We start from the raw sequence: 22,104 nt of genomic DNA, 5'->3' as shown, positions 1-22,104 counted from the left end.
AGGTATCTGTATCCCATGATCATTGTTGGGAATTCATTGTTTTCTTGTGCACTGATCCATAAGGTAGATAATTGACAGGAGGTTAGAGCTAAGATTTATTGCCACTCATGGTACATTTTCTAGGAAAATGCAGAACTTTCTTTTATATCATTTTAGATCAAAGGCAAATTTTATTACCAGCTCCTCAGAAAATCACTGGTTCCTTTTCTGAAAATCTGTGATCCTATTTGGAAAAACTCTTAATTTCTTCTCCTTATCAGAATCGCCATCAATTCCCACTCTTTGAACAATTCCTGTGTAAACTCCACTGCACACAAACCCTGCCCAAGAACCTCTGCTCCTGGAAGCAGAAAATATTATAACAAGGGGCCGATATTCGCATTATTTCTTAAAAACTAGTCTTTTATCCAATACAAAGATCACTATGTGAGAAAACTATGGAATCTCTGACCATCCATTCTTATAGATTGCACACCTATCAGAAGAAGAAGTCCATGAACCCAAAGCTCAAATTATTTTTCTTTCTCTGAGATGAATTACTAGATAGTTGTATTAATTCTATTTCCTTTCTTCAAGTAGAATAGAAAGAGGATAATGTAGTTGGCTAATTCTTTGAATAAGTATCTTATTAATTTGTGTATCTTTGGTACCTAGTAAGTGTCAATAATTCTTTGTTGAATAAACAAAGAGCCCCCTAGGCTTCCAACCAAAGAGCAAATACACAGGTTGTTTACTGCAGAATAATCCATGAGATACTAATGGCAAAAGGATCATCTTTTCTCTCTGTAAACATATTCGAGTCATTAAGAGTTCAGAGTGAACTAAAGTCTTTCAAACCTCAATATACTTAGTGCTCACATCTTAAACTAATTTCTGGATGTGACTTTTGTAGTATGTCATAGAGATAATTTGTCTACAGTCGTTTCATAAGCATCACTGAATAGCTTTCCTGTAATAAAAGTCCATCATCATTATATTGAATATCACTTAAATACAGAATGTAAGTTGTACTCTATTGTAGAATGCATTTAAATACCTTGATTAAACCCTACTAACTCAATTTCAAATGACATTTCATGCCCTTAGTCCCTTAGCTCCGCCCCCCCCCCCCCCACCTGGTGATTCTCTTTCCTTGGCTTCTCACCATATTCATTGATTCTATTTTTCTATTAGTTTACAGAAAAATTAGGGTATTTATATGAGTTTTCATTAACTACCATTACGTAACAGTTTTGAATTGTGCTATAGTGAGGCTAATTTAAATATACTGAGTTTCTCATTGTTGAATTCCATTTTAATACTATCTTTTCTTCCAACATAATTCTTCACTAACATTTTTCCTTCTCAGCCTATTTTGTATTCCAGCTACTGTTAGTCCAGCTGAAATCTTTCATGAAGGGGTGGGGTTTAGCTCCATTTTAGCTGAGCTGGTTAAGCACCCCTGAACTACAGTAACTGTGGTTTCACTGGAAGAAGAAGATAGATGGGCAGAATGCTGGAATTAGCTCAGTTACTCAAGGTCAGCAGCTGAATGCGTGGTCCTGGCTGAACAGCATCAGCATCACCTGGGAAATTCTCAGACCCCACCCCGACCTACTGACTGAGAAACCCTGGAGGTGGGGCTCACAATCTGTGACTGCACAAGACTTCCAGGTGACTCTGATTCACGCTTAAGCCTTCCCTTGCTGTAGAGAATTCTCTGGGGGCTAAAACAAGAACACCACCCCATCTCGGGGAACTACAGGTGATAACAACCCAAACCTCAATTAACTTAAACCGAAACGCAGCAGTATGCATGGGTTTCAAGAGAGACAAACTTGAGCTTGCGTCCCAATGAACGGAACCCTACCAGAGTCCTCTGGGGCAACGCATCTGAGCCTCAGGTCCTCATCTGAAGAATAATGCTGTCCTCGCTGGGCTTGTGTGAGGATCAGAAATGATATGGGAAAAACAAGATCCAGAAATACTTTTACTTCGTCGCCAATGAGGCTTAAGTGTCTGGCTTTCACTTGTACAAGTCCCTTATGAATAATATTAAGGTTTGAAGTTGGTATTCTTTTTTTTTAAGGAGGACTTCAAATTATATTAGCTTCAAGCCCCACAGTATCCCAATGCACTCCCGGAATAGGACAATGCTGGGCAGTTATTTGGGTATTGAATCTATTCACTGTTTCTGCCACTTTTTGTCATTTATTGATATATTTGAGTCCTGAATTTTATTCGCGGATGACTTATCAGCATAGCACATAAGCCAGGTGATGGGTGCATGGTACACCTTTCTGGATGACAATGAGTCTGAAATGTATTTAGGAAACAAAACTGCAGTGCTGAGGGATGTGATCGCTCACAGAGCAGGAGTTCCCTTGCTCATCAGATCAGGCGAGGATCCCAGCCTCCCTTTACGTTTATCTAATGCGTGGCAAGCGAAGTGTTTGGAGAGTTGAATTTCTTTTAAGATAAAACCCTTTTTAAATCAATGGGAAGTTGCTTAAGATTCAAATGACAGTTCTCTGAAAGTCAGCATGTATACTTTCCCCCTCTTTGACAATGATTATAGTAATTGAACAGGATATAGCCTTCTACATTCAAGTGTATGAATGTAGACACTTCAGATTGTATTTCCAAAGTCGCATGTATAGACCTAGCCATGTGTCTTTTCTTAATACCGATGATGTCATGCAAGAAAGTACTTTTTGCTCATTGGCTTGAAAATATACCCCACAACGTTAACGCAAGTATCCTTCAGCATCACCAATTATCGCATTTCTATACGACTTCTTTTCAATTAATTTCATTCCAGAATATAGAGTTATCTGAGCAGTGATTTTTTTTTCTTTTCTTTTTTTGGTTTAATGATAGGAGTGCTAGCAGTTTCAGTATTTATCAAGTGCTGACTGGATCTTTTTGGTTGAAGAGTTGGTTAGGAAAATTACTGTCAAGCTCACTCACCACCGTGGTAACCGAATTTTAATACCTCTGGGGGTACAGACATTTATATAATCTAACTCTATGGCACTGAGGTACAGTGTATGTAGTGTATGTATGATTGAACACAAAGTTTCAAACAGCAGCCTGTGCAATTGGATTTTAGATGTAATGTACCATAAATAAGTGCTATAAAGATTGCCTTTAATGCTATAAATCAGATTTTATTGGTTTCAGCTATCTCATTCTGGTTATTGTATTACCCACAAAATCAAAGGAAATCAAAGAGCTGGAATATTTTTTATTTTAATATCCCATATTCTACAGGAATGGCACACGCACCCTTCCAGCTTCCTTCTTTGGGTAGGTTGGACAAAATTGACAGGTGGCAGGCCCCGGCAACATATCAGTGGCAGGATCAGTATAAATAACCAAACTTTTGGGACTTGAAACCTTTTCAGATTTCCTGTCTGTGAAATATACAAGGTAGGTGAATTGGCAGGTCTCTTTCCTTTCTGAGATGCTGGCTGTCATGTTTTCATGCAAGGCTGACGCCTGTAGAGATTGGCAGGTGAGGTGAGCTTTGCAGCTTCTGCAAAGCTGATGGAATTTGGTGATGATGCTTTCCATTGGGGATAGAGGGTATCCATGCATGACCTATCGAGTTATTTAAAATGCCAAAAACTATTGCTATAAAATAAAGTTGTGTCCTCAAACAATCTCTCAGTGTTCAGTTTAGAATCAACACGCTTCTCCCCCAACACACACGCACACACATGCACACACACATGCGCACACACACTTTACAATGCTTTTTCTTCAGTATGATTTTAGTCAAGAAAATCAACATATTTGGCATTAAAAATTGCTTAGGAAAGCATACACGTGGGCGTGCCGATCTGCCCAGCCGTCGCGTGCGCCATGTCTGGTCCTTCCAGCGTCGCTGCTGTGAAGTGGTCCAACAGGCCCGGCTGGAGGCTGGGCTCAACCCTGTGAAGGTTTCCCAGGCAGCTGCAGATTTGAAAGAATTCTGTCTGCAGAATGCTCAACATAACCCGCTGCTGACTGGAATATCTTCAAATCCCTTCAGACCCCAGAAAGTCTGTTCCTTTTTGTAATAAAATGAATCTTTGCAAGATTTTCTAAACCACTTTTCATAAACCGGTGAATATTCAACGGGAAGCTGAATTTGAAGCCAGTACAAAAGCCTGTCTCTATAACACGTGCCATACTATACAAACTTGTACTTTTGTCAGTCCTTAACATCTACGTCTCTGAATATTCATGAATTTCTGTTTCACAAGGGTAATTGTTTTATATACACTGGCAGCAATAAAATACTTAGTATAAAAAAGAAAACAAGAAAAGTATACACATGAACTGGGAGAGCCCAGGAGGCTATAGTAATCTAAATTTGATCTAGTTAGGGGTAGAACAGTTTTCAAGCTGTTAAAAATGCAGTTGTGTTTGGTCTTTGTGTAGTTTTCCTCTGTGTTTACTTGTACAAATACTCTGAGTTCCAGGCACTCTGAGCTGCCTACCTAGGCATTGTGAGGTTGGGGGTGACCTTTATTTTTCAAGGTTGAAGCCATAGGACCTGAAGAAGGCAAGAGGGGTAGCAGGGGTTTCTTGAAACAGAGGCTAGCAGAGAGCTACATCTTCCTGATGCTTCACTTTTATTATTATTATTTGCAGTATGCGGGCCTCTCACTGTTGTGGCCTCTCCCGCTGCGGAGCACAGGCTCCAGACACGCAGGCCCAGCGGCCATGGCTCACGGGCCCAGCCACTCCGCGGCATGTGGGATCCTCCCGGACCGGGGCACGAACCCGCGTCCCCTGCATCGGCAGGCGGACTCTCAACCACTGCGCCACCAGGGAAGCCCCCCACTTTTTAATTTATTTTTACTGCAGCGTTACACCAGATATGTTCTCCTTAGTTCCTCCACCTGAAAAACAGCCATCCTTAGCAATCAGAGAAGGTACCAAAATGTTGTGCTTTGTCTTGATTACAAAGAAATCTGAGTCCCACAAATGCTTAAGTAATCTCGAACTTACTGGAGATAAAAGCCATGTAGAACGTTAGCACTGCTAATATTAGGCCAGCCCAAGTTCAGCAATTTTTTTTTTTTCCAAAATAGGAAATCTTGATGCCACCTTTCCTTGCTGTGAACTAAGCTGGAAGAGCGAAGGGGATTATGCTGATCAGGGCTTGACATTTATGACTGCCAGTTCACTGATGAAAATACAGCCCAGGAGCTCAGCCCTAGACCTGGGAGGCAGCTGGATCCCAGAGTGTGCTTTGGCACTTGTTTTAGGCTGCACTCAATTTTCTGGGAGCCCCGTGGGCCGCCCGCATGGAACAAGGAAGTGTCCCGGTCTGGAGGGGTATGTGCAGCTGCAAAGAGAAGCAAAGGGGCTTTTTTTCTTTAAGCACTTCTGCCACTAGTTCCATGTTCTTAATGGAACATGAAGCAATTTCTTTCTCTCTCTCTCTTCAAGGCTGGCCTTCTCCAAGAAGCTATCATCAGTGAAAACCCTCTCTAGTTTCAGTCCAACCAAATGATTCTAACCAGCATTTACCTTTTCTGTTCCTCTCTTTTCCATTCCTCTCTATATGACTATCTTTAGGCAAATGCTAAAAATATAATTTTATATTTTGGTTTATTTGGTTTGCTTCACCCTGTCTCCTATCCTAGCTTAATCAGCCTAAGGTCACCAGAAATGACCTTTTATTCAGCAAAGTCAGTTCTATTGCACCATTGCAATGAGGGAGACTGCATGCCAGGGGAACTGTGGGGCATCTCACCAAATAAAGGAAAAGACAGAGGTTATTATAGGATTTTTTAAAATAAATTTATTTATTTATTTTTGGCTGCCTTGGGTCTTTGTTGCTGTGCACGGGCTTTCTCTAGTTGCAGTGAGCGGGGGCTACTCTTCGTTGCGGTGCGTGGGCTTCTTACTGCGGTGGCCTCTCCGCTGCAGCGCATGGGCTCCAGGCGCGTGGGCTTCAGTAGTTGTGGCTCGCGGGCTCTAGAGCACAGGCTCAGTAGTTGTGGCGCAGGGGCCCAGCTGCTCTGCAGCATGTGGGATCTTTCCGGACCAGGACTCGAACCCGTGTCCCCTGCATTGGCAGGCAGATTTTTAACCACTGCGCCACGAGGGAAGCCCAGGATTTTGAAGGATAATGGCGTTTAGGTTAAATTTAAATAAAGCAGTGTTTGGATAGGCTCAGAGAAAAGCTGGGCTGTGTGCGAAGGGTTTAACATCAACTCTGGACTGTGAAGTGGATCTAAGGTCCTGTTTCCTTGGGAACTACAAAGTTAAGATAAATGTGGAATATTGTATCCAGAAACCCCTTATTAGAAGCTCTGCACTTGGGTTGGAAATTGAGGCTGCCTCTGTGTCAGAGTGGCTTAAATCCTCTAGGCAAGAGTGGGATGTTTCATTTTTACTGATATAATTTCTAACAAACAAAGTTTTTGATAGTTAATGATTTTAGAAACCAAAGCATCTTAGTAAAAAAGCAGTAGTCACCCGAAGAGGTGATCCTTATGATACTTTACAGCTGCAATATGGGGGAAGTGTTGTCCCCTGTTAACTTTTAGCTGGATTTGTCTGAGTCTATTTTTCCAGATGCTTAATGGTCAGGTACTTTTTAAAAAAACTTTCTTAGTCTAATCTTTATTTTCTTACTTCCAATATCAGCTAGGAAAACTTAGCTTGCAAAGAACAAAATGCTCAACATAAATGGGATTAAATAATTTAAAAAATGTATAGACTAACAATATAAAAGCTGAGGAATGGAAAGGGCTTCAGGCAAGGTTTGATCAAGCATCTTTTAAAAATCACCAAATATCTTATTTCTCTCTCTTCCCATTGGTCTCTATATTGTCTGCCCACATCTTAAATATATAGCTGTTTTGGAACTTGAATAAATGTTGTCCTTCATATTCTATCTTTCATGGCTTTCATATTTTATACTTTTTTTTAGTCCTGCTTTATTAATAATTTTATTATCTCTATATTTTAGTTCACTGATTTTGTCTTCATCTAGGTCTTATTTAGCTGTTAATCTGTCTTTTGGGTTTTATATTTCAATTATTTTACTCCTGGAAATTCCAGGTGGTAATTTTTCAAATCTCCCTGGCTTTGTGATAGTGCTCATAATTTTAAGATATTTTTAATTTCTCTTTTTATGTCCTCAATAATTTAAAATATACTAAATTTTTATTCTATATCTTGTAGTCCTGTTATCTGAAATCTATTTTCAGACATCTGTTTCTATATATCTGTTGACTTTTACATGATGAATTTTGGGGGGGTTATTTGGTAATTTTGGGTGGTGAACTTATTTTTCTTAGGAGTTTATTTGTTGGAATCTCGTGCCTCCTGGGTTAAGCATTAGGGTGGAGGTGGGAGGCATGACTCTCAGGAGAATTACTGGCAGGAATATTGTATGTTAAATTTTCGGGTTGTAGGTTCCTGTATCATGGTGTAGGAAAGATGCAGACTCCAAATCTATGTGAGAGCACATTTGTGAGTATATATTCTCGGAGGAAACTTTTACAAACCCTGTATAAACTTTCATTCACCAGTATATCACCCTGTGCTGCTGGTATGTGTGTGTGTGTGGGTGTGTGTGTGTGTATTTTTTTTTACAGGGGGTGAGGACATATATATATTTAATCCACCATTTTTCTGAGAGTTAGGCCTTAAACTTTACATATGGTCCCAGTTGCAGCTCTCTGACTTTTTGCAGACCTAAGCCACCATCTCCTGTCCCTACATGGGCAATAAAATGCAAGCTTCTTGGTTATAGAAGGTGGCAACCAATCTCTGCCCCTTGTCCAGTCTACCCTTCCTGCTCTGGTCTTCAGTTCCCACTTTATTTTTCATTTGGATTTTCATTTCTCACCTCTGCAGCCTACATATGCTGGGGAAGGTGACTCTGCTCTCATCAACTGGCCTGACTGAGAGATTTCCCTTACTTTCTTTTGGGCTCAGCCATGCACTTAAAAGGACGTTTGTTGTATTTTATTTGGCATTTCTAAGTGTTCTGTAGCAAGTGGTCTAGGTTACCTAGTCAACCATATTACCAGAAGGGCTGGCCCTGACCTACCTGGGGCTTCACTTAAGGCTAGCTCCTCAGATGCCACATAGGTGGCTCTAGCAGCTTCTCGGGGCAGGGATGGGTTGCCAGTCTTGTTCATATGTTCAATAAACACAGCGAGTGCCTCTCTGAGTATCTTTCAAAAGACCTAGGAGGATTCCTCACCCCACCCCCAAATCACACACACACACACACACACACCCCGAACCTCTCATAAATATTTTCTTGTATCTCATTTCTTGTCTCTCACTGGCTCATATTTTGTTAACTGTTTTGAACCAAACACTGTTGTCAAAAATTGGAAGATACTAAATAACTTAAGCCAATCAGAGTCCACCTTGGTTGCTAAGAGTGGGGTCACTTTCCCCAGTAGCATATAGACTGTGTGGTTGAGGGATAAGTATACAGTGAAAATTGGAGCTCTGTTACAAAGAACGGCTGAGATGGACAATTCAAAATAGCTGATGTCACACATTTGCCCCTTGTATTATACACATTTTAATTTAGTTCAATTCAACAAACATTTATTTAGTGCTATTTGTTCCATGACAGGAAACAGCCCAGGGCTTGTGGAGATCACATAATTATCATTTTTTTAAATCGGAAAGACCACACCTCCACTAAGTATTTATCTTAGGTCAAATTTTGTTAGGTACCTGAAAAACAGAAGAGTTGGCTTTTTTTGTGATGTGTTATTACTGGTGAAATATTTTTTTGACTGTTGAAATAGATCAAATATAAAAAGAACGTAATATATAGACATACATGCATAATGTATATGGATATATGTATACACCCACACACACACATATACATATATATACAGCTTAAAGAATAATAAGGAGATAAAAAACTGTGTGCCATTACCTAGCTTGGAATAAAGACACAGTCATAGAGAATGGACTTGAGGACCCGGGGAGGGGGAAGGGTAAGCTGGGACCAAGTGAGAGAGTAGCATTGACATACATACACTACCAAATGTAAAATAGGTAGCTAGTGGGAAGCAGCCACACAGCACAGGGAGATCAGCTCGGTGCTTTGTGACCACCTAGAGGGGTGGGATAGGGAGGGTGGGAGGGAGACGCAAGAAGGAGGGGATATGGGGATACATGTATACGTATAGCTGATTCACTTTGTTATAGAGCAGAAACTAACACAACATTGTAAAGCAATTATACTCCAATAAAGATGTTAAAAAAACTACAATAGGCAAAAATAATAATAATATAGTATCAGTTCCTTAGAAGCCCTCTCTACTTATCACGTCTCAGAACTCATACTTCTTTCAGAGGTAACACTGCTGATTTTTGTATTTATTAATACCATTGGGTTTCTTTACACCTCCACACATATATGTAACCGTAGGCAATACATTTGTTTTAGTTTTGCTTGGTTTTGGATTTTATATAAATGGAATTATACAATATTTTTCTGATTTGCTTTTGTTTCGTCAGTATTGCTTTTAGTATTCACCCATGCTGGTGCAGGCAGCTGCTGTATTATTTATTTATGCAAACATATACTATTGAATGACTATAACACAATTTCTGGTTTTCTGTTGTTAATTTATGTTAGGTTGTTTCCAGTTTGGTCTATCAAACAATGGGTCTGTGGACATTTTCGAACCAGTGTTTTGGTGCACGTGTACAGGAGGTTCTTTGGGTCTATATTAAGGAATAGAATTGCTGGCTTTAAGGCATGCACATGTCCAGCTTCACAAGGTATAACAAGTCATTTACTGAAATGACTATACCAGTTTACCTTCCCAGCAGTACTGTATGAAAGTTTCATACAATATAGTGATTCACAATTTTTAAAAGTTAGACTCCATTTATAGTTATTATAAAATCTTGGCATATACCCTGTTTTGTACAATATCTTTGTAGCTTATTTTATACATAAAAATTTGTACCTCTTTATCCTCTACCCCTGTATAGCACCTCCCCCCTTCCCCTCCCCACTGGTAACCACTAGCTTGTTCTCTATATCTGTGAGTCTGCTTCTCTTTTGTTATATTCACTAGTTTGTTTTATTTTTTAGATTTCACATATAAGTGATATCATACAGTATTTGTCTTTCTCTGTCTGACATTCCACTAAGCATGATGCCCTCCAAGTCCATCCATGTTGTTGCAAATGGCAAAATTTCATTCTTTTCTATGGCTGAGGAGTATTCCATTGTGTGTGTGTGTGTGTGTGTGCGTGTGTGTGTGTGTGTGTATACTTTAATTATTATTCAGCAATGTATTTAAAATTTTCCATCATGATTTCCTTTGATCCATGTGTTTCTCAGAAGCATGTGTTCTATTTCCAAATACAGCTCTTGTTCTAGACATCTTTTTGTTTTTGATTTTTAACTTAATTTATGTTATAGAATATGATCTATATGATACCAACTTTTGAAATATATTGAGATGTATTTTATGGCCTCTTTCTTTAAAGCATTTTTTAAAAATTAATTATTTAAAAATTTATTCTTGGCTGCGTTGGGTCTTGTTGCTGCACGCAGGCTTTTCTCTAGTTGCGGTGAGCTGGGGCTACTCTTCGTTGCGGTGCGCAGGCTTCTCATTGCAGTGGCTTCTCTTGTTGCGGAGCATGGGCTCTAGGCACGCGGGCTTCAGTAGTTGTGGCTTGCAGGCTCTAGAGCACAGGCTCAGCAGTTGTGGTGCACAGGCTTAGTTGCTCTGCGGCATGTGGGATCTTCCCAGACCAGGGCTTGAACCCATGTCCCCTGCATTGGCAGGCGGATTCTTAACCACTGCGCCACCAGGGATGTCCCATTTTATGGGCTCTTATGTGGACGATTTTCAAAAATAGCTCATGTGTTCTTAAAAGGATGGTATATTCTGAAGTTTTTTGGCGCAGTGTTCTATATTATATATGTCCATTTAAATCAAGTTTATGCTGTCCAAACCTTCATCTCCTTACCGGTATTTTTTGTTTACTGGCGCTAACAATTTATGAGAGATGGTATTAAAGGATTCCAATATCCTGTGAATTTTTCAATTTCTCCTTATGTACCTGTAAATTTTCAATGTATGTAATTCAAGATACATTAGTATGTTTCACATAAGTCTAAAATTGTTATAACTGACTGGTAAGTTAAACTTTTCATCATTAGGAAGAGACCTTATTTATCTCTGCTCATACTTTTTCCACCTTAAAATCTATTCTCTTTGTGATATTTTCAGTTAGTATTTGACATAACTAATCCTTTTGCATCCTCAGCTGTTAGAATGTGTGTGTGTGTGTGTGTGTGTGTGTGTGTGTGTGTGTGTGTGTATTTATATAATGATCATGTGTATGCTTACTCTAATCATCTTAAAAAAGTACTGGCTAGGTTATTTCTTTGGAATTTTATTTTACCTTTTCTTGTTCAATTTACGTCTTGATTTATTTAACATTTTTCCCTAATATCTTGCTTCCTTTTGAACTTTATCTCTGTACTTATTTTTGATGTTTACTCTCTGTGCTTTTTTTTTTAGTGGCTACTGTAGATATTTTAACATGCTTAATTAGCACAGTTTAAAATTAATAATAACCTTACTCTCATCTCAAATGGTACAAAAACCTTTGAATGTCTTAGGTTTCATCACCACCCTCTCAACTTACATACTGTTCTTTTCCACTTATTATTTCTATATTTTTTAATCTTCACCAATAAACTGTTTTGTATATCGATGTTTGTCTTTATCATATATTTACTAATATCTTTGCTCAGAATCCTATCTTGTATTTTAGACCTTCCATCTGGACTAATTTTCTTCCTTCCTGAAACATATCCGTTAGAGTTTCAGTTAGGGATAGCATGTATATGATGAATACTTACAGGTTTTACTTTTCTAAAATGCTCTTGTCTTTCTTCTTGAAGGTTAGTTGTACTGCGTGTGAAATTCTAGAGTGATAGTTGTTTTGTCTCAATGTATTGCATTATATCTTCTGGTATCTATTGCTGTGCTGAGAAGTCAGTCATCAATATAATTGTTCCTTTATAAATGATATTCTTTTTTTCCTCTGCTGCCTTCAAATATCTGGTCTTTATTTTTTATTATTTTATTTTTTTTGTGGTACGCGGGCCTCTCGCTGTTGTGGCCTCTCCTGTTGCGGAGCACAGGCTCCAGATGCGCAGGCTCAGCAGCCATGGTTCACGGGCCCAGCCGCTCCGCAGCATGTGGGATCCTCCTGGACCGAGGCACGAACCCGTGTCCTCTGCATCGGCAAGCGGACTCTCAACCACTGCGCCACCAGGGAAGCCCTGGTCTTTATTTTTATTGTTATATAATTTTACTTTCAGTATGACAAGGTGTGAATCTCTTTTTATTTAGTCTGCTTGGAAATCATTGAGCTTTTTGGATATGAGCTCAGTATCTTCCAAAATTTGTTGAGAGTATTAGTTATTATTTTTTTGAATAGTTCCTTATCCCAATTTTATTCATTAGGTCCCTCTGAAACTCCATTTAGATGTACTTCAAACCTTCTCAGCCTATCTTCTCTATATCTTTTCAACATTTTTCTACTTTTAATAATTTTCTCTCTGGTTTGATTACTTCAAATTTATCTTTAAGTTTATTCATTCTGTCTCTTCAGCTGTGTTGAATTTGCTAATTTATCTTACTGAGTTTTAAATTTCATTTAAAAAATTTAATCCAATGGATTCTTTTAAACATTGATTTGTTTTTTAAAATATCTTGTTTTCCATGCTTCTGAATCTTTTATTTCTTAGATCATATTAAACATAATTCTTTTATAGTAAGAATATTATGTGTTCAGTATCTGAGAAATTTGTAGATGATTCTGCCATCTCTCATTCTTGGTGTGCTTTTTCTTGTGTGTGGTGATCTTTTTTTATTGTGATTGCCTTGTTTTCCTTAGAATTATCTGTGATAACTATTAGAGCTCCAACTTGATGTTGAATTCCTCTAGAGAAGCTGTCCAAGCTTACTACCAACCTGGATGCATATTTAATTATTTTCTGTGCTTGTCGTTTTTTAATACATACAGAAAGCATAAATGTGGGTCACAAACTCCATAGTGTCCATAAGGATTGACTTGTGATGATGAATTCTCAGGGAGATTTATTTTTTCTCATACCGAGTGGCAAGTTATGGCAGACACTGTCTTTTAACTTCCTTTACTCTCCTTTCCTGGGATGAGGATTGTTTATTATTTACTCTTCCACTTTGGAATCTCAGCTTTGTTTAGAACTCTATTAAATATTTTCTTTGCAGACCTTGACTCTTATCTCTTACCTGCTATGCCCTGACAATCCATCCAAAAAGAGAGTCAAGGTCACAAGATTTGGCCAATACCCTCAAGACAATCGAGGCTTTGATGCTACCTTACCTCTCTGGGGTCTGGCTTTTGCTTCATTTTGGGGATTCAGTTCATCTGGGGTTCCTTTTTTCCTCAAGACTTCCAAGATGGCTGAGGGAGACGCAAGAGGGAGGAGATATGGGGATATATGTATATGTATAAATGATTCACTTCGTTATAAAGCAGAAACTAACACACCATTGTAAAGCAATTATACTCCAATAAAGATGTTAAGGGAAAAAAGCTATGCTTTAAAAATGATTTTTTCATTCATTTTGGGAGCTTTCAAAGGTAAACAGAAAATTCAGCCTGCCATACTTTTAGAAATGGGAAGTCCTCTCTAAATGGGCTTTTTTTTTTTTAATAGTGCCCATTGGAATAAGGGATATGAATGACATTCATGTTACTGAGTTTTACATTTTTTTAGAAATGCAGCTCACCATTATAATTAGAAATCAATGGTTTTTAGTACTCTTAAATGTAAATTCAAGGCAGAAACATTGTAAATGTGAGAGTGCAAATGCATATGAGATAGAGCTTGTTGCTAATTTCCTCTGAGGAAATAAAGGTCTACAGAATTGGGCTGTAATCAAAGGAGCTGTGAGGTGGAGGCAATATGTCAGGCAGCCTCCTTTAGTTTCAAGGGCAGGGTCAGGCATATACAAAGCAGCTCATCTTTTCTCGAACGTTTCTTCAGAGTGCTTTTATTCTCACATAGATTATGGACCTTTCCTTTCCTTTGTGCCTGGGTGTCATCTTTTAATTCCTCTCTATTTCTAAAAATAATGGTTTAGCAGCCCATGGCCCTATTTAGATCAAAGGGCATAGCAATAATAAATGTTTTTATCATGAAATAACAGCTATGAATGCTGTAAATTTCATTCTCAAAGACTGATAACATAAGACACTGACTTTATCCAACAGTCTTAAAATTTAATGAGGTAAACAAGAAAGTTCTAAGAGTAAACAATGTTGTTTATTTGGAAAAAGAAATAGCTACTTACTCCATTTTTCTTTTTCTCTGCATCAACCCTTACTACCAGTAATTCTATTGGGAGATTTTGTCATCGTTAAGGACTGGTTCTCAGCTCCAGTCTGTAACATCTTACAGTTATCTACTGATATCCCAGACATGTTGCAAAATTCCTAAAATGCAACTAACATCAGTATTCTTGGGTTGTTCGTCTTATTTCTTAAACATCAACTCAAGGTTTTTTTCTAGATATATCCAGATAATATTGCAAATTTCTCAAAAAGGCAATTAATTTTAATTTGCATTGGTAGAGATTTTATATATTTCTTAAGCGTTTCTTGCAATGGTAGGATGTCAGAATCACTACTCTGGGACTCCTGAAAATCTCCTTGAAAGAAAACCAAGGGACTCTGCATGCCAAACCAGAGTGGAAAGGGCTGCCATTTGACAAATTCAGTGGAGATGTATCTGAAAATCCATGCAAGTTAGAGCTCAGGTTTATGGAGACAGGAGTGAGGGACTGTCCCATTGACTGAACCTAACAGAGAGTTCTATTCTTTCTAGAATATCAACTGGTGGACAGTTGTTTCTTTGGGGCCCCAGAATATTAGCTAATAAAACGTGATTTCTGAACTTCAAAACCCTGCTTGTTTCCTGCGATTAAATCTTTTAAAATACCTTTGCAAAGCCGTTCCGAAGCACCAGCCCTCGGAAGCACAGGGAACTTAGGTGATCATTAAGGGCTGAGATGTATGATATCAGTGAAAGAAGATGGGCTCCCTCGTTTTGCCATTTGGTCACTGCCCGCTGAGCTCTGAGAACAGTACATAACGTACACAGGAGTTTTGCCCTTAGCAGCTTCCATACTGAAAGCGAATCACTGTTTTGCAGTGGCAATACCATTTCTTTTTATTGTTAGTGTTGGTGGTGGAACTTTGATAGTTCAGGCTGTACACTACACTAAGGATTAAGGAAAACATTGCCTCTGTCCATATGGTGCATCGTCTGAATACACCAGGCAAGACATCACTAGATGTAAAAATCTGGGAATACGTGAAGGAGATGTGCATGTTTATGGTGAAATCAGCCAGGTCATTTGTTTGTGTTTCCCCTCTCACTGTGCTGGGAACCACACTTTAATCAGCTGTAACCACACTTCTATTTCTTTTCGTACTCCTTCATCTTGCTTTCCTGTCACTCTTCGAACACAGGAAGATACAAAGTTGGCAGTATGCCTCCTCTCTGCAGTGAGTCAAAATATGGAGGAGTGGGTTTTGGTACCATTCCATGGACCCGTCAGCATGGGTGTGCGCATTGGCAGGGACCAGGGTTTCTTAGACGTCCAGAGAGAGAGGCAGGCACATAAAGTGAAGGCATATGTACAAACAGGGAAAGCAGAAATGAAGAGCAACTGCGGAAAGCAAAGTAAATCTCAGCTTGGTTCTGGAACAAACAGCAAACAGTTCTGTTTGCTAAAGGATAAAACTTTTCATCTCAAAGGACTGAATTAACAACCAAAATCTTTGTTGAGCACTTACTGAGTGAATCTAGGATGCTCCAAAACATTTGAGGGTGAAGACTCTAGAAAAAAACTTTAAAGTGGAAGAAAGTTTTGAAGCCCATTAGTCTATTACTTCAAATCAAGACATGGGCTGCTCCAAGAAAGGGCTGGTGTTAAAATTCTGACCCTGTGGCATCTAGTTTTCCATGCTTCCAAACACCTCTGATGACCTGTGACCCCAAGTGCACGTGTAATGTGGAGGTGGGTCCTATTCGTGGCAAGTGATGAAGGGAGAGTATCCTTGGATTCTGCATTTCCACCTTAAGACTTCCTTCATCTATCATTTTTTTTCGTTTGTATTAGAACAGTTTAATTGTATAAAACTTTTTTTAACATCTTTATTGGGGTATAATTGCTTTACAATGGTGTGTTAGTTTCTGCTTTATAACAAAGTGAATCAGTTATACATATACATATGTTCCCATATCTCTTCCCTCTTGCATCTCCCTCCCTCTCACCCTCCCTATCCCACCCCTCCAGGTGGTCACAAAGCACCGAGCCGATATCCCTGTGCCATGCGGCTGCTTCCCACTAGCTATCTACCTTACGTTTGTTAGTGTGTATATGTCCATGACTCTCTCTCGCCCTGTCACAGCTTACCCTTCCCCCTCCCCATATCCTCAAGTCCGTTCTCCAGTAGGTCTTTATTCCTGTCTTACCCCTAGGTTCTTCATGACATTTTTTTTTCTTAAATTCCATATATATGTGTTAGCACACGGTATTTGTCTTTTTCTTTCTGACTTACTTCACTCTGTATGACAGACTCTAGGTCTATCCACCTCATTACAAATAGCTCAATTTTGTTTCTTTTTATGGCTGAGTAATATTCCATTGTATATATGTGCCACATCTTCTATATCCATTCATCTGATGATGGGCACTTAGGTTGTTTCCATCTCCGGGCTATTGTAAATAGAGCTGCAATGAACATTTTGGTACATGATTCTTTTTGAATTATGGTTTTCTCAGGGTATATGCCCAGGAGTGGGATTGCTGGGTCATATGGTAGTTCTATTTGTAGTTTTTTAAGGAACCTCCATACTGTTCTCCATAGTGGCTGTACCAATTCACATTCCCACCAGCAGTGCAAGAGTGTTCCCTTTTCTCCACACCCTCTCCAGCATTTATTGTTTCTAGATTTTTTGATGATGGCCATTCTGACTGGTGTGAGATGATATCTCATTCTAGTTTTGATTTGCATTTCTCTAATGATTAGTGATGTTGAGCATTCTTTCACGTGTTTGTTGGCAATCTGTATATCTTCTTTGGAGAAATGTCTATTTAGGTCTTCTGCCCATTTTTGGATTGGGTTGTTTTTTTTTTTGTTACTGAGCTGCATGAGCTGCTTATAAATTTTGGAGATTAATCCTTTGTCAGTTGCTTCATTTGCAAATATTTATTTATTTTTGTTTTTATTTCCATTTCTCTAGGAGGTGGGTCAAAAAGGATCTTGCTGTGATTTATGTCATAGAGTGTTCTGCCTATGTTTTCCTCTAAGAGTTTGATAGTTTCTGGCCTTACATTTAGGTCTTTAATCCATTTTGAGCTTATTTTTGTGTATGGTGTTAGGGAGTGATCTAATCTCATACTTTTACCATCTATCATTATTAAAATGCATGGCAAAGGGTATGGAGAAGAAAAGTCAGTAAGAAAAGGCTTGAAACAGAATGACTTCTTTTGTGTCACCAAATACTAATTAAGAGTTTTTAAGGCTAGAGATTTGGACTTCTTTGAAAATCAACCTTCAGCCAACAAATTAAGCCTCATTTTTTATATCCTAAGGGAAGAGAGTCTGAAAACTTGGTCTTATCCATTCATTCATTTATTCATTCATGTATTTATTAAACAATATGCATGTGTGTCTCTGACACAGAAAAGGTCTTCAAAGACTTCCTTATTGCCAAAGCTATTGGACATGACTCTATATTGACTTCACCACAATGGGGCATTGACACTGTTTTCTGCCTTTTCTATGAAAATCTCTATACATTTTGCAAGTCCCTGAGCCTTCAGGGCCTCACACTCTCTTTGCCTCACATGCAGGTCTCTGAAATGTCCCCTTATCACTTTCAGGGGCACCCACTTCCCAGCTCACCCCTTAAATGATAGTTTTTCCCCAAAGATTCCCAGCTACTGGGTCTCTCTTTTAACAAGAGTTCTTCATGGGAAATCTCATCTACTTTCAAGGGTAATTTCAGCTCCTATAAAATTAGGAGTCACATAGTTTAATCTTAATCCCTGACACTTCCCTGAGCTTCAAGCTCATATATCTCAAGGTCTAATGAGTATCTCAAGCCACTCACTTCCTGCCTCTAACCCAGCACAATGTCCTTCCCATTCTGCCTTTTCAATAGTTCTTGCGTAGCCTTACTCTCAGCCCTAATACAGGCTCCCATGGTCTTTCACCAAGATGATTAAAATTGCCTCCCAGCTGGGCTCTTTGTTTTCAATCTTTCACAAAGAAAAGCCAGCCCCTTTATTAATTTCCCAGTTTGAACAGTTTAAAGCATAGATATGAGCCTGTTTCCCTTAGGGTTGAACTCTTTCAATGTCTACTTTCTCAAAAATGATAAGGTTAAAAACAATCCTTGGTTACCTGGATACTGCCCACCTCTCTGGTCTTAATGGCCTGCTATTCCCAGCCTGGGCCTTGAAGTTTGCAGGGCAAACTGCATAGCGTTCTATGCCCTCTTGCCTCTGTTCATGCTGCTGCCCGTGCCTGGAACTCCCTCCCCTCCCTGCTAGCTCTTGACTTAATTCCTGTTTCTTTTCAGGGCCCAGCTCTGGCAAAGTCTTCTCCCAGCGGTCCTCTTGACTATACCACCAGGATTACGAACCCATCTGCTGTGTTCCCTTTGGCATCTTGGTCATACTCGATGTAACCTCTGGTTACCTTGTGCATAAATGTTATGCTGATGCATGCATGTCCCAACTAGACTCTAAGTTCCTCAAGGGGAGGACATTCTATCTCTGGAGGAGGCTCGGTGCCTAGCACAGAGTAGGTGGACAATAAATGTGTCTTGACCTGACTGCCAGACTCCTTGCTCTAGGCTAGAAATATGGAGATAAACATGATATTGGCTCTGACTCAGAGAGCATCAGACAATACCTAGCAAATCCACACACACACACACGATAAAATATGAGATGCACATGGGATGTGGAACCCGCCAACTTAGCCTGGGCGGGGGAGCGTAGAGGGAAGGATCTAAAAATACTCCTCAAATGAGGCAAACCTTTAACTCTTTTCTTCACTTATCCTCTTCTGCACTTTTACTTCTTCAGTTAAGGAAACACAATCCCTTAAAAACCTGACTGAGAGGCAGAGGACTACTTCATCGATGGACTGATAAAATCCAAAGCTTTCCCTGCGAGCTGTTCCTTTCATCTGGCTTCCATAAGTGTTGAAGCCAAGAAGAAAGTACACTTGTGTTTGCCAGGGACTTGCAAAATGTGTTCCTGACTGGCAAAACACAAAAATCTTTAAAAAGTGAGGAAATGGTACAGCAAGCACTGCCATCTGAGAGTAGCAAACAGGCTCACGTTTGTGCAGAAATTGGTAGAAACGCGCTTATTGCATAGTTAGTACGTGGCAGATAAGAGAACTCCATGGCGCTATCGCCAAATGTCACTTTCAGATATGCGCTCTACACCTAGCGACTTTGGATGAAGTTGCGTACGCAGAACTGAGGGGAGAATTTGGCTCCAAGTGTGCAATTTGGCCATGGCTGCAGCTCTGAATATTGAGAAAACAGCAGCATGCAATTGGAGGTAGGGTCTTGGGCACATCAGCTGGATTTCTCATCCTATCTCTTGGGCCCCCTTGTGCCTGGAACACAACGTGAGCCATTTTATTTACTTTCGGTGCTTTGCGATGCCAGAATCACAGCATCCCAGACCTGAAGGGAAGCTCAGCATATTTTTCTGAGAGGCCCTATTGCTAGAAACTCAGGATGGAGTTGACACAAATCTAGTGAAGTGAAAGAGCTCTCTTATCCTCTCCTGAATCCCAGAAAGCAGTGGCATTTGGAAAATTGTGTTCTAAACAAGTTGACAAGGGCAGGAGTTCGATAGAAGCTGGCTATGAATTTATATATATTTGAAGATTTCTGCCCTCCTTCTCTGCTGTTTGAAGATAAATTGTATTCAGCTTTAGGGAGCTTAGTTTAAATAGCATGCATGTACACTGGAGGATTCTCTTTAAAAAAGAAGAAAAAAGGAGAGGTTTTAGAGCCATATTGGTTATGGACAATAAAATAAAATAAGAAATAAAATAATGAATGAAATTGCATTTTTTGGTTGCCTCCTAAAAACTAGAAGAAGAAAAAAATTTTGGCAAGATATGATGGTGGACTCAAAATTTGCCAGTGCTTAATGAATTCAGAGGTTATTATTACAACTACTGTAGCCTTACATAACTTTGTGTCAATTTGCACTTTATTAATAGAAGAGGGGCCCGGCTGGGACTCTTTTTATGTCAGATATGAAAAATATTTAGCTTACCAGATTGGTATGATAAACAATATTGGAGGCATGGAGAAGTGGTCTCTATAAGAAGCATAGGGCTTCCCTGGTGGCGCAGTGGCTGAGAGTCCGCCTGCCAATGCAGGGGACACGGGTTCGTGCCCCGGTCCGGGAAGATCCCACATGCCGCGGAGCGGCTGGGCCCGTGAGCCATGGCCGCTGAGCCTGCGCGTCCGGAGCCTGTGCTCCGCAACGGGAGAGGCCACAACAGTGACAGGCCCGCGTACTGCAAAAAAAAAAAAAAAAAAAAAAAAAAAAGCAGCATATATCAAACACCTGATATTCTGTTTTCCATTGTGTGGGTACAGAAATATTTCTTGCCAGAAGGATGATAGAATTGAGAAGTTATAGCACCCATTTGTGGAACAAATACAGATAAACTTTGAGGTCTTGGACAAGTTCTTTCATCTCTCTTATCCTCAGTTCCTTCATCTGGAAAATGGGGATAATTACCTCAAAAGCTTATTCTGTCAGTCTACTAGGATAACATCATGCCTGCGATGTTGTGAATAGTTCATACTGTTAGTTTGTATTTCTATTAAGGCAGGAAAATTAAAGTATTAAATCAAGGCAGGTAATAGATGGTGATTAAGAGTAAGACTTAGAAGTTACATGATCACTGGCTCGAATATTTATTGAATATGCACCAGATGTCAGGCATTTGCTAGACGCTGGATGTTTGATGGTGAGTGAAAATGTGAGTCCCCTGCTCTTATGGAGTAAATAGCTTCCGGAAAGAAGCAGAATAAACAAGTAAAGAAACAATAATGCAATCTCCCTTCCTTCCAAAATGGTAGTGCTTTCTTGGAGAGCCTCTTTTTTTTTTTTTCAAAGGCTGGGTTAAAAATCTCATCTTTGTTTAGTTTCTGTATGGTGTTTCCGTGGTGACTGAGAAGGGTGCCTTGTAGTGGGTAAACAGAGACCCTCCTGTGGCTTATAAGACACTTAGGGCTGTTGGGGGAAAGAAGGTTGGCTGCAGCACACTTATCTCCTGGGTGATAGCTCTTATGACTTACGAAGGGAACACCTAGTTGTGTGGCATCAGTGAGCTAACACTTGTAGCTTATTTATTTCTTAGTGTGACCAACCACCCGGATTTTCTCAGGACTAAGAGAATTCCAGTGCTTGGGACTATCAGTGTCAACCCCAGGAAAGTCTCAGGCAAACAAGAACAGGTTGCTCACACTACTTATATTATCCACTTGTCTGTCTTCAGACCCAGAATTATAATTTCACATTGTGAAAAGTTTTATGGAGAAAGAGAATAGGATGCTGTCAGAGTGAATTATAGAAGGGACCTTGTACAGATTGGGTGGAAACGTTTACCCTGAGACCTCAAACATGAGAAGAACATTAATTGTAGCTCCTACCTTTGTTTCCTATTAACTGTGCAATCTTAGGCAAGGTATATAACCCTCTTTACTATAGTTTCTTCATCTGCAGTAAGTGGATATTCACCATACCTAACCATACTTCTCATACCTAATCATATCATACGTCATAGGATACTTTTGAGAATTAAATAAAATAATGCTTGTAAATCACTTAAAAGATTCCCTGGCCATTGATTTTTAATTCATTACATTTTAGTAATATACATGTAAAATTATTGAGGCTTATTTTTTGACCTAACATATGGCATATCCTGGAGAATGTTCCATGTGCGCTTGAGAAGAATTTGTATTCTTCTGGTGTTGAG

The 22,104-nt window shown here is 39.4% G+C and overlaps 1 protein-coding gene and 1 pseudogene across 3 annotated transcripts in view; both read left to right on the top strand.

The window, feature by feature from the left end:
* The window catches only part of HS6ST3 (heparan sulfate 6-O-sulfotransferase 3), a 647,987-nt gene that overhangs the window by 451,466 nt on the left and 174,417 nt on the right, over positions 1-22,104 (top strand). The window lies entirely within an intron of this gene.
* On the top strand, positions 3,847-4,043 carry LOC137211429 (guanine nucleotide-binding protein G(I)/G(S)/G(O) subunit gamma-5 pseudogene; annotated as a pseudogene).

The sequence above is a fragment of the Pseudorca crassidens genome, chromosome 18 (assembly GCF_039906515.1).
Source record: "Pseudorca crassidens isolate mPseCra1 chromosome 18, mPseCra1.hap1, whole genome shotgun sequence".
In the NCBI taxonomy this organism is placed as follows: Eukaryota; Metazoa; Chordata; class Mammalia; order Artiodactyla; family Delphinidae; genus Pseudorca; species Pseudorca crassidens.
Note: the sequence above shows the minus strand (reverse complement) of the source record. Positions and strands in the feature narration are given on the sequence as shown.